We start from the raw sequence: 11383 nt of genomic DNA on the forward strand, positions 1-11383 counted from the left end.
CTCTATAGCTTCCTGAAGGCAGGTTGTGATGAACAGGGGTTTGGCCTCTTCTTCCAGGCAACAAGCAGGACCCGAGGAAATGGCCACAAGTTGTACCAGAGAAGGTTTAGATTGGACGTGAGGAAAAACTTTTTCTCTCAAAGAGTGGTCAGGCACTGGAACGGCCTGCCCAGGGAGGTGGTGGAGTCTCCGTCCCTGGCAGTGTTCAAGAGGCGGCTTGATGAGAAGCTACAGGATATGGTTTAGTAGCTGTGGCAGCAATGGTAGTGAGAAGACGGTTGGACTAGATGATCTTATAGGTCCCATCCAACCATGTGATTCTATGATTCTATGAAGCCGTTTCTCCTCCAGTGATGCCCAGCTGACCCAGGCAGCAGCCAGTTGCACAGGGGAGGACAGCAGGGAAATGCTCTGTCCTTGCAGGAGAAAAAAAAAAAAAAAAAAAAAAATAAAACACTTTAAAAAATGTTGGTTTTTTTTTTACTTTTAAAATTTTTTAAATTATTTTTTTATTTTATTTTTAAAATTCATCGTGATGGAGAAACCTCCTTTCCACGGGGAAGACGGTCCGGCCCCACAGCCAGACCCCCCCCCCGGGGGTGCAGGACCGGGCGGGGCACAGTAGAGACGGTGCCACCTCCCCGGGGTCCGGCTGTCACTAGATGGCAGTGGAGCATCTCCGTCCGGCTGCGGGGGAGCCGGGACCCTCGGGACATCCCCACCCGCTCCGGGCAGACCCCACCCCTGGGCTGGCCCAAGGGGACCCCGGGCTGGGTCTCGCAGTCCCGGTCTGCGAGGCGGCGGCGTTGCACGGGACACAGCCCTTTTGCTGGGCGAGACAATATTGGGGGGGGGGGAAGAAATTTTAAAAAATTAAAAAAAAAAAAAAATTGAGCTCTCGGCTGCTCAGCAGGGATTTCTTCTGCAGCAGGCTCGGTTCTGGACTCGCTGCCCATGTTTCTGCCCGACAGAGCCCAGGCGTGAGGGCGATGCACACCCCGAACTCCCCGCTATGCCATTGCCGCAAATAAACCCCCAGCCCTTGCACAGACCCCGGCTGTCCCGTCCTGATGGGGACAGGGCCACAGGCAGGGACCCCGAGATGTACAGCCCAGAAACAGGGGAGGCAAGACAAACCCTGGAGCTGCCGTACCTGCCCTGGGCTACCGTCCCGCTGGGGTAAAAACAGACTGGGAACAACCAGCCTCGAGGAATTACATGCCTGGCCGGCCTGGCAGCGGAGCAGCCAACGCCAGCGCTCCCAGATGAGAAATCCCTCAATAAAAATCAGTTCAGCTCATCGCTGCAGCGGCTGGCACGCGGCTCCGAACCAAGGGAGCAACCAGCTCCGTTAAGTCAGGGTAATTCCCGAGCACGCATCGGCTCTGGTTTTACACACCTTCACGCAGGGCGCTCCGTCTGCAGCAGGGAAGACTTTTTTTTTTTTTTCCTGCCGTCCAGGACTGCCAGCTGGGATGAAGCAGTCCTGGAGCTGAATCCATTCCTGCTTGCGAAATGGATAGCAAAACTTGGAGATAGTCTCTCTCCAGCATGGTCTGGTCTGGGAGGTGCAGCTCCAGGCTGAAACACCTGGAAAAGAAGCACAGGAGTAGCTGAAAAGGGAAAAATTTGCCCCAAAGTCAAGACTAGCTGGGAGGACAGAGCCCCCAGACCCAGAAGAGCAGAGGGATGTCACTGCACGGGCAGGGGACACTGAGGTGTGGGGATGGGGTGAGGTCAGGGCACGGATGTAACAAGACATCCCTTCCAAGCCCAGCAAAACCAGTATCCCACCAGCACTTTTATCTGGCAAAATCCACAGCGCCCACCACCTGCCCAATATGAGCTCCCAGACCAGCTTGGGAGAGAGATTTTAGAGTTTCTCCCTCCTTTTGGGCATGGCCAGGCCAGATCCCAGAGAAGGGGAGGAGAACGGGGCAGGAAAACCAGGCAGAGCCTTTGCAGCCCCCGGCTCCAACCTCACCAGGGAGCGGGTGGGCTCCGCAAGCCCCTGGCCCCTGAGACTTCAGGGACCAGAGCAAAGCCTGAAAAAAAAAAAAAAAGAGATTGCATTAAATGACAATGAATCCCCAGTTATTTACTGGGTGCTTCAGTGGGTGCAGGTGTGCCTGGCAGCTTTTAACCCCGCAGAGACCAGCGCTGCTGGTAGAGATCAGGGTGATGCAGTCCAGCCACAATGCCGGAGAGCGGCACTCGGGCCACGTCCATCCTCCAGAGGATTTATTTCCTGGGAAGTGCGGAAAGCAGCAAGATCTGCTCATTCTCATCTGTGTTTCCAGAATCCCCCGGGAGCAGCGTTCCCCAACACCGGGGCAGTGGATTTCCATGGCTGAGGATTGGCCTCTTATCAGTGGGGTCTGCAGGAAGTTGGGGCTGATGGGAGGCCCTGGGAGCCAGGACGGGGTTCAGAGGCCGATGCCTTCAGCTGGGCTACGGCTGGGACAGGCACAAAGCCCAGGTCCCTTTGGGGCACCAACACTGTGGTGGGGTGAAACCCATCGGGGTGCAGCCCGGGACAGGCGCTGGGGATTTACCCCCAGGGATCGCTCGTTTGGGGAGGGCACGGCACTCACCTCCTGCCTCCCGGCATCACCGCGCAGGTCCTGGGGTGGGCACGTGAAATAGCGGGGGGAATGCGAGCCTACAGCAGGCTCTGCAGCCAGCACGGCAGGGAGCCATCCTCATCCTCTTCTACAGGCTGCAGGAGAAGGAAGGAAAGATGTTTACAAGGAACCTCCAAGAAAACAAACCCCAAAGGCCTGACCTGTTCTGCTACCCTCAGGAGCTGGGTTTAGCCCTCAACCAAGATAAAAGCAGGAGCCAGCAGTTATTGAACAGAATCCTCTCCACCTGCTGTCAATCACCCTGACGCCAGGCAGCTGATGACAGTGATTGACAGCAGCTCAGGATGGGGCTGAGCCCCTGCTCTCCCATCCCACTCTTCGGAGGAGAGCTTCCCCATGCCAGATCCATCTGCTCCTTATTTATTAAAACAACAAACAGGGTCTCTGCCTCCAGGCTCCCTCGACTGTTCCTGCAGGGCTGGCAGAAGCCAGAGACAGCGGTGGGTGCCTCAGAAAAAAAAAATCACCATCCCAAACCCAGCTGCTCCATGTCCTCCTGAGCTGCCCGGTGGCACGGGGGCTCCCATCGGGTCCCGTTGAGGTGGAGATGTCCCAGCAAAGAAGCAAAGGGGTGGTGGGATGATGGATCTCGTGGTGATGCTCGGCTCCTGCACCTGACTCCTGGAGAGCAGATGCATTTTTCTTCCCGTAGCAAATGTTCTTTCTGCCCCACTCCGACCCAGGGAGGGTATTTTTGCTGCCCTTTCATCTCCTTTTGGGGCTGGGTACAACTGCCCACTCCTTCCTAGGATAAACCTTTCCGGCCTTGGGCAGCTGGTAAAAGGCTGTCGCCTGGGAGCCGTTCCGTTAACAGGCAACATGAGGGGAGGAACGAATCCTCCATGCACAGCCCACGGGCTGGGCACAGCCGAGCTGGGATCAATGAAAGGATGGATTTCAGCCTGCCGGGCATCGCAGCCTCGATAGGCTCGGTGTGCCCCGCGCTGCTGGGGTCTGGCTTCCTTTGACTGAAAGAAGTTAATGAAATTACCGTGAGCCAGAGAAACACAGAGGAGGCTCTGTGCCTTCCTTCTCGGAAAAGCATTCCCGCGTTCAGCTCACCCATATGGCCTCTGTGCCAGGGACCCGTGGGGATGCTACGCAGGGCAGGGGCGAGGGGATGCTGCAAAATCCCCCCCTCCTGAGCACCCATGCTCGCTGCCCCGCTCTTGCTGGTGGGTGCTGCTGGACGGGCTGGTCCGACAGGCAGAGAGGATGCTGCTGCACCGGAGGGATGGAGAGCAAGCACACGGAGCTGCAGCAAAACAGCCAGTGGAGAAAAAAAAAAAAAAGATGCTATGGCAACTTTATCGCTCCCCGCTGCCAATTCACCTTCCCAGGTGAATTTATCCTCTGCCCCGGATCAGCGGGTCCACAGCTGGGACCAACCCCGGTGGCTTGGCTTGGGTTGGGTTGAGTTGAGGGGATGGGGCAACCCCTTCTTGGCTCCCTGGGGAGCAGAGGCACAGAGAGGGGTTATTCTGCCTCGCCGCCGCCACCGGCCTCGGCTAATTACTGTGACTCTTCTGGGCGGCAGAGGAAGCGGGGTTAACGCCGAGGAAAGCCAGCTTCCTTGAGCTCGTGCCCTCGGTGAGGTTTTTGAATTTGCTTCCCCTCCGAGGAGCTGAAGGGAAGAGCACGGGGCCTGCGGCGGGGCACGCCGCGCCTCCGAGCCAGCTGGGACCCATTAAACCCCCAGCAGCGCCGAGCCCCACGTCTCTCCCAGGTGCCCAGCGCAAGGGGCTCCATTCCCGGCTCTCTCCATCTCCATCTCCAGCTCCTCGCTCCACCTTTCAGGGCTCCACACAGTCGAGCCAGGGTGGGGACCCCCCCTCAAAGACGCTCAGAAGAAGCAACAACAAAACGTAATCACAAATCAGCACTTTTCCCCCAGAAGTGAGGAAATTCTACCAATTTCAGATGAGGATTGTGGTGCCCAAACCCCATTGTGTTTTTTCCCCTGACCCAACCCCCTAAAACCCTCACTTTCCCCCCAAATTACCTGGGTTTGTTGACTTTCCCATAGGCTTCACATCCTGGGATCTCGGTTCTCTGTGTGATCCCTCTGGGAGCATCCCCTCCTGGATGCCGGACCACGGGGTCGACTGCTGAGCCCGTACCCCCTGCTCCGGGCAGCGACAGCCCCTTCTACCCTCAGCTCTGTGTGGAAAGGGCCTGATCCTGGCTGTTTCTTCCTCCCCAGCTACTCTGGGCGCAGAGATTTAATGTGAAAATGCTGCGGGCTGTTTGGGGAGAGGGAGGAAGACATCTTTTACTCCAATTTGGCAGAGGTCACCTCCACTTATTGCTCTGAGCTGCCCCCCACTGCTCCCGAGGCTTTGAACCGGCTCAGAACCCATTAATGGAGTTAACCACCAGCCGGGAGAACGTGGGGTTAATATCAGAGGAAACCTGGGGCCTGATTCTGCAGGACGCTCAGGCTCTCCATCACCTGGGACACCCCCACGTTTCGTGCCATGGAGCTGTGATCGATAAACACCCAACGCGGGGAAAATCCCCGGCGTGGAAAATCTCAAGTGATGGAAACCAAGCGGGGAGGTGTTTGGGGAAAGCATCACGGCACGCTGCTCTCCTCCACCCCGGGCTCGCACGCGGCAAGACACAGCCCACATCCACGCCGCAGCAAGGGGAACGCGGTCCTGAGAGCCCGGTTGTCAGGGTCCGAGCATCCAGCGAGATGTGAGACCTCTGCCCGATCGCCCCTCGGAGCCGAGCACGCTCCCGGCTCTGCAGAGTCGCCGCGTCTCCCGCTGTTGTGTTTATACCAATTAACGGGCTCAAAGCAATTAATGAGCTCCAACACCTCCAGCCCTCACCTTCCTACAACAGCAGCAGCCCAGAGGGTCCAAGCAAAGAGCAGGGCACGTCACCGAGCTGGACCACTCCGCTTTGGAGTGGGAATGAAAGCAAAGATGGAGATCTACGTCTACAGGCACATCGCGTGCCCGCTGAAATCCCAGGAGTCAAACCGTCCCTTCCCAAGGAGCCTGCCTCCTGCAAATCTGCACCATCACTTCTCACCCGTGATGGTCCATCCATCTGTCCCCAGTCCTCCTGGGGCCCACAGCAGTAAAGGTCTCAGCATAATCAGGGTCTCTCACTCTCAGAGAAGAGGAAAGGAGGTGCCAGGTTTCCCCCAAGCCTTTGCACCCCATTGGTGGGTCTCCACGGGTGACTGCAGCAGACAAAAGCGAAGGAGAGAGTTGAGGACCAATGCTCCAGAGAGTCAACCAACCCAAAACACCTCTTACACGAGTTGCATGTGCTGGCCCGGTTCCTCAGCAGGGTTAAAACCACCCAGTGCTCTTCAGTTGAGCTTTTTTTTGGTGCCTAAGAGTTTTTGGGGTGAAATTGCTTAGAAGTTCAATGGCAGGGATTTTGTTTCCTATCAAGGGACCTTTGGGATACGGAACAGCTTGCAGCTCCTCACAGGGAGATTTGCAGTTGATAGGTCAAAGCTGTTTCTGGTTCTCCTTATCAGAGTTGGCCAAGAAAGAAGGAAAAATTTCACCATCCGGGTCGGGTAGGGGAGGTCACACCAGGGACAGAGCACTGGGGCACCAGGGATCCAGAGATGAGGTGCCGATGGCAGAAGGTGGGAAGAAATCCAGGAGACAGGAATTACGCCCCTATCTCCAGATCTACAACAAGGCCATGGAGGGGAAGGCGACCCTCTCCACCACCCTGGCAGGCCCCACAGTCCCATCCGCTGGAGAACTGAAGGTGGTGGGACACCACGGTTTTGGGGGATACCATTGCCCAAAGCAGATTTGGCCACTGCAGCCATGGGGCTGTTGACATGGATAAGGACCCATGGTGGGTTTGGGTGACAGGACCCCTCCATGGCTCTGTAGAAACACGGTGGTGGCCGGGCACAAAACCCCCAGAGAAAGCCAGAATCAGCGTTTGCTTGACAAGAGTGAGGTCTCCTGAGCCTAAACAGAGTCCTGGCCCTGATGGACAATTTTCTTCACAGCCAAGCAACGTAACCTGTGTCCCATCTGAACAGCTTTGCCTTCAACCCAAGTAAGGAAGTGCCAGAAGCATCCTCCAACAACAGCGAAGGTTAAGTGCTTCTGGGCTCAACTCGTACCCAACCCTGCCTTGTTCTCAGCCTTCATCCTCCTCCTTCCATCCATCCATCCATTCATCCATCCTGGACCACAGCACCACATTGCCAATCCAACCAGCACTCCGAGCTGTCGGGCACTTTCCTCTCCCCTTTCCCTGCTCCTGCCTTCCTGCTCCTTCCCGTTGCCCGCGCGAGCTGGTCCTCGCATGCCTTAAATCAGCCGACCCAGCCAGGATGGAAGCCAGGGCAGGTGAATCAAACAGGTGGGAAGCAAGAAGCCTTGACAGCCCATCTGATTTTCGCACAACTCCCCCGGCGCTCTCGGCGTTGTCACCTTTCATTCAGGGATTGCCACCGGCCCCATCTCTTGAAGTCTTGACACGCACAACCCCGTTACAGATATACAAGAGCTCCTGCTGATGTGCCTTTGGGGAAAGTACAACTCTTTGCGAAGCATTGGTTGGGAGGAAGTGGAAAGCACATGGTGAGGAGGGGAAAAACACCCCCTGAGATGCTCGAAGGTGATTCCTTGGGTTCAACTTCACCCCCCTCAGCATCCTCCACTTGTAAAGACAGCCAAGCATCGCCAACCCAACAGCGAAACCACCCAAGGAAGAGCTGGTGGGTTGTCTGCAACCCTTAGACCTACGTCAGTGCCCCATGCCTCAGTTTCCCCACCTGAAAGAGGAGCGCTTTGTCCCCTGGTATTATCTCCTGAGGGAGATAACACACCACCTTCATTAACCCATCCATCACGTCGATGAGCCAGAGCACCCGTACCACGGCCGGACGGCCAGCCACGGTACGGGAGCAACAGCAGTGAGAAAACACAGCTCTCCTCCCTGCAGAGCCCCCGGGGGCGGCTCCTTCCCCCCCATCAGCACCAAAAAAAAAAACGCCGATTGCTTTCAGGTGTTGGCCTTAATAAAATAAATCTTCCCCTTAAGGAAAGAGGAGGTTTGCAAAGGGGAATTTATTTTTTTTTTTTTCTCCTCCAAAGGCTAAATGCAAACCAGAAGGCAACGGGCTCTGGCACGTTGGCTTCACCGTCCTCTCGGGACGTAGTTGGAGATACTTGGCTTTATTTTTTTTCCCCCTTTTTTACCTAAAAAAATAAAAATAAATCTTCCGTAATTTTTAGGAGCTGCTATGAATTTATCTGTAGTAATCACCGGCGATGCCATCCCACCGGCTTGGCCCCAGGGAGCCGCTCGCGTTGCTGGTTTTTTACAGACTCTCCAGAGAAAACTTTTCCTTTCCCTGCCATAAATTTCCCACTTACATTTTAAGGGAAGAAAATGTTTTCCGGTGCTTTTTGTGGGTCTCTGTCGGGAATGATTACTCCCAGATTTATTGGGATTTGCAAAGGAGGCGGTGATACCTGAGATCTCCGAAACTCGCCGGGATAATGATGCGGGCAGCACTTGTCAGCCTCGGAGCTGATTTATGGAGCAAGATTTCCCCTGTTTCGGTGCGTAAATTATTTACTGGGCTCTGGAAGTGGCTCATTAGGGGACGAGATGGATAAATCCATCAATCCGCCTGGGAGGGGGAGCTCGGAAATCCTGAGGGGGTTTTGGGCCTGAAAAATCCCACAGGAGTTTGGGGAGCAGGGCCCTCGGCGGGGTAATCCGGCATCGCCGGCACGGCACGGCACCCGCAGCCAGCTGCCGGGACGGCTGAGCCTGGGCTGGGGGGTTCAAATGAGCCCCCGAGGTGGGGGGAGCATCCCCTCGGACGCCGGTGCCCGTCCTGCTCCCCCAGGAGAGGCGGGTGGGAATCGCGGGGCACTGGGTCCCCAAATTCACTGGCGCTGAGCAGGCAGGGGCAGCTGGAGCCAGGCGCGTTCGCTCTTGCAGTGCTGATTTCTGGAAGGGCTTGGATTTATTCTCCGTCCCTCCCAGGATCAGGAGGCAGTTCAGACTTTCTCACCGTGCAGAGAGGAGCTGGGATAACCCCCCACCAGCAGCACCCCAAAAACACGCCCCGCATCACCTCCCTTTTGCCTTTTTTTCCCCCTTTGCACCATTTTTCAGCAATTTTCCAGATAAAAGGTGAGGGTCGCCCCGTGCAGACCCAGAATTACTGAGCCGCCTGTGGAAGGCTCGGCACAGATCCCCGGGGGAATTCATCCCGTTGTCCATCCCAAATCTGCAATAACGCCCGGCACTGAATTGCGCTGATTTACGCCCGTTTAACCGGCTGCTGTGTGAACTCACGGCCGGATCCTGCTCCCGATTACATTTCTGTTCCATCCAAAGCGATCCTGTTTACTCAGTGCCGTCATTTCAGATTTACGCCGCGTTTTTCTCAGACAAGAAACTCAAATCGGCTCGAATCCCACCGCTTCCTGGTGGAACAAATCCGGAATAAATTCCCTTCAATCCCTAGATGTATTCCCCATTTTGCAATCTCGATCAGGTTATTTAGGAGCCGAAAGACCCGTTCGACTCCCAGTTAAACAACTTTTACTGGGATTAACGCCATAAGCACACATCCAGCCCAGCATCTTCCCTGAATCCCGGCAGCTGCCGGCTCGCTGCTGCTGCCAGGCTTCAATTCAGCCCCCCTTTTTTTTTAATAATATATATTTTTGGAGCAGCTGGAAGGAAAAACAAGCCTGAACTTGGCGTCTTGACTGCTTTGCAAAGCAGTTTGAAAAATCGCCCACACGGCCGAAACACAAACCGAATCACAGAATCTTCCCTAATTAAAGCAGAAATCCGCCCGGCATAACGGCCCGCTATAAAACTGAGTTTATAGAGACGGAATTAACCGGCATGGAAACCCAGCCCGTGGCCCTGGCTGCACGGACGGGGCCGGATCCGCGATCAGAGCAGCCCGAGGGAATTAAACTGATTTATTCCTGCAGCCACTACATCTCCCAAGCACTTTATAAACACTTACTTTTTATCCAACAGCTGCAAAAAACTCCGAGTTTTTATGTTGATTTCAATCAAGCCAAAACAATGTTGATTTTTTAATTTTTTTTTTCTTTTCCCCTCATCTATCTCCACAAAACGCAAACGAAAACAAAAGCGACGGAGCTGGGCTTTCCCGCCGGGCTGCATCCCGCAGCCCGCAGCCCCGCGGTTTGCTTTTGCGGGTTCTGTTCCCTCGCCTGTTATCGCTGTCGTTAATTCATGGCACGCTTCGACACCCAGCGCCGCTCTGGAACGCAGCGCCAGGATGAAAATGGAAACTTAGAGATTTCAACAACCAAAAAAAATAACCACAAAAAATGCCCAAAAATTGCAATTTCAATGAATTTACTGTTTTCTGGGAAAAAAATCCCCCCTTTGCCAGGGCTGAGGGTGTCCCTGTGTTGTTGCGGCGGGCATGCGTCCCTCTTCACTACATCCCGGCTCCGCAGGGCTGCACGTACAGGCGCTACAATCGTAATGTATTTGTATAAATGTCACTATTTATGCAATTTTGTGGGTGCAATTTCCGCACAGTTTGCACAGATTGCTCGTCTGCACCTCTCTGCAATCTAGACACAAATTTCTACGGTTTTCGTGTCCGCGTGCTGGTGACACAAGCTGCTAGAAAACACATTGTTTGTGTGCAAAACTCTAATCGACGTTTGCACAGAATTATTGGTGCATACATTTGGATGGCCATAAATATGGATGTGTATATAAATATGCCCGCACCAATAAATACACGCGCATGTTTATAAATCTGCAAGCATGCATGTAACACACGCGTGTGACACGGAGGCTGGTGCCTGCTTTTGTGCATCGTTGTTACATGCGGGTGGATTTTTGCATCTGCGCTTGGCTTTTGGGAGACCTGGAAACGGGACCGTTTTCTACGCCGTCAGCCTCATTAAATACCAAATTCTATGGAATCCGGCCCCGGCTCGGTGGACCCGATGGGTTTCCAGCAGGGTCAGGCCAAGGGGCTCCGTCTCCCACTCGCTAATGCAAAACAGGGTTGCCACCAGCCGGGGAAATTTCCCCAGGTGAATTTTAAAAGGCATTTTTCTGCCATCAACGCGCACATTCCTGAGCGAGACCAAACCGTAGCTTGGGATGAAGCCGGGCGTTAGGAATGGGAGGGTTTTCTCGGGTATTTGGGAGGCAGAGGGATGTGCAGGGCTGAACCCGTGGTAGTTCTGCAGCTTTAGCAAACAAACAAAAAAAAAATAATAATTTAAGCAAAGGCATAAATTCCCTTTGCCCCTTTGCCGAGATTATCGTCCCTGCGATACAGGGAAGTGCCCAAGCTGACCAGAACAAGGGATGAGTCTCCCCTGGGGATGAGGAGAAGGTCCTCACCATGGGGAGCGGAGGCTGGAGGAGCCCAGGCCAGGAAAACAAGGGAGAAGAGCATCCAATGTGGCCAACCGAGTCCCACGCCTTCCTTGAGCAAGGGAAGAACCTCATGGGCTGCCCCAAAATGCATGTCCTTGCAAAGGATGAAGGGAACAGCCTTCGTTGTGTTGTCCCAGCTCCTTTTGTCCACATGTGGTGTTTCTCCAAGCTGAGGACCTGGCCTGGGCATGGAGAGGAGCAGCAGAGCTGGAGAACAGCCTCCTAGCCCCTCTCCCAAGCTTGTTCAGCGGCCGCCTGACACAACCAGGGATGCTACAGGGGCTGTGGTGTCTCACAGTGTCATCAGGACGGTTGTCCCTAGGCTC

General features: G+C 54.8%; 1 long non-coding RNA gene across 1 annotated transcript; it reads right to left on the reverse strand.

Annotated features, from left to right (window-relative positions):
* Positions 1–332: 332 nt before the first annotated feature.
* On the reverse strand, positions 333–4876 carry LOC147597935 (uncharacterized). The gene is made up of 5 exons (XR_015261010.1): positions 4648–4876; positions 3708–3900; positions 2595–2719; positions 1398–1590; positions 333–409 (listed from the first exon to the last, which is right to left on the reverse strand). It is a non-coding gene; the product is annotated as an uncharacterized LOC147597935 (long non-coding RNA).
* Between the last annotated feature and the right edge of the window lie 6507 nt (positions 4877–11383).

The sequence above is a fragment of the Chlamydotis macqueenii genome, chromosome 23, assembly GCF_036417535.1.
Source record: "Chlamydotis macqueenii isolate bChlMac1 chromosome 23, bChlMac1.mat, whole genome shotgun sequence".
Lineage (NCBI taxonomy): Eukaryota > Metazoa > Chordata > Aves > Otidiformes > Otididae > Chlamydotis > Chlamydotis macqueenii.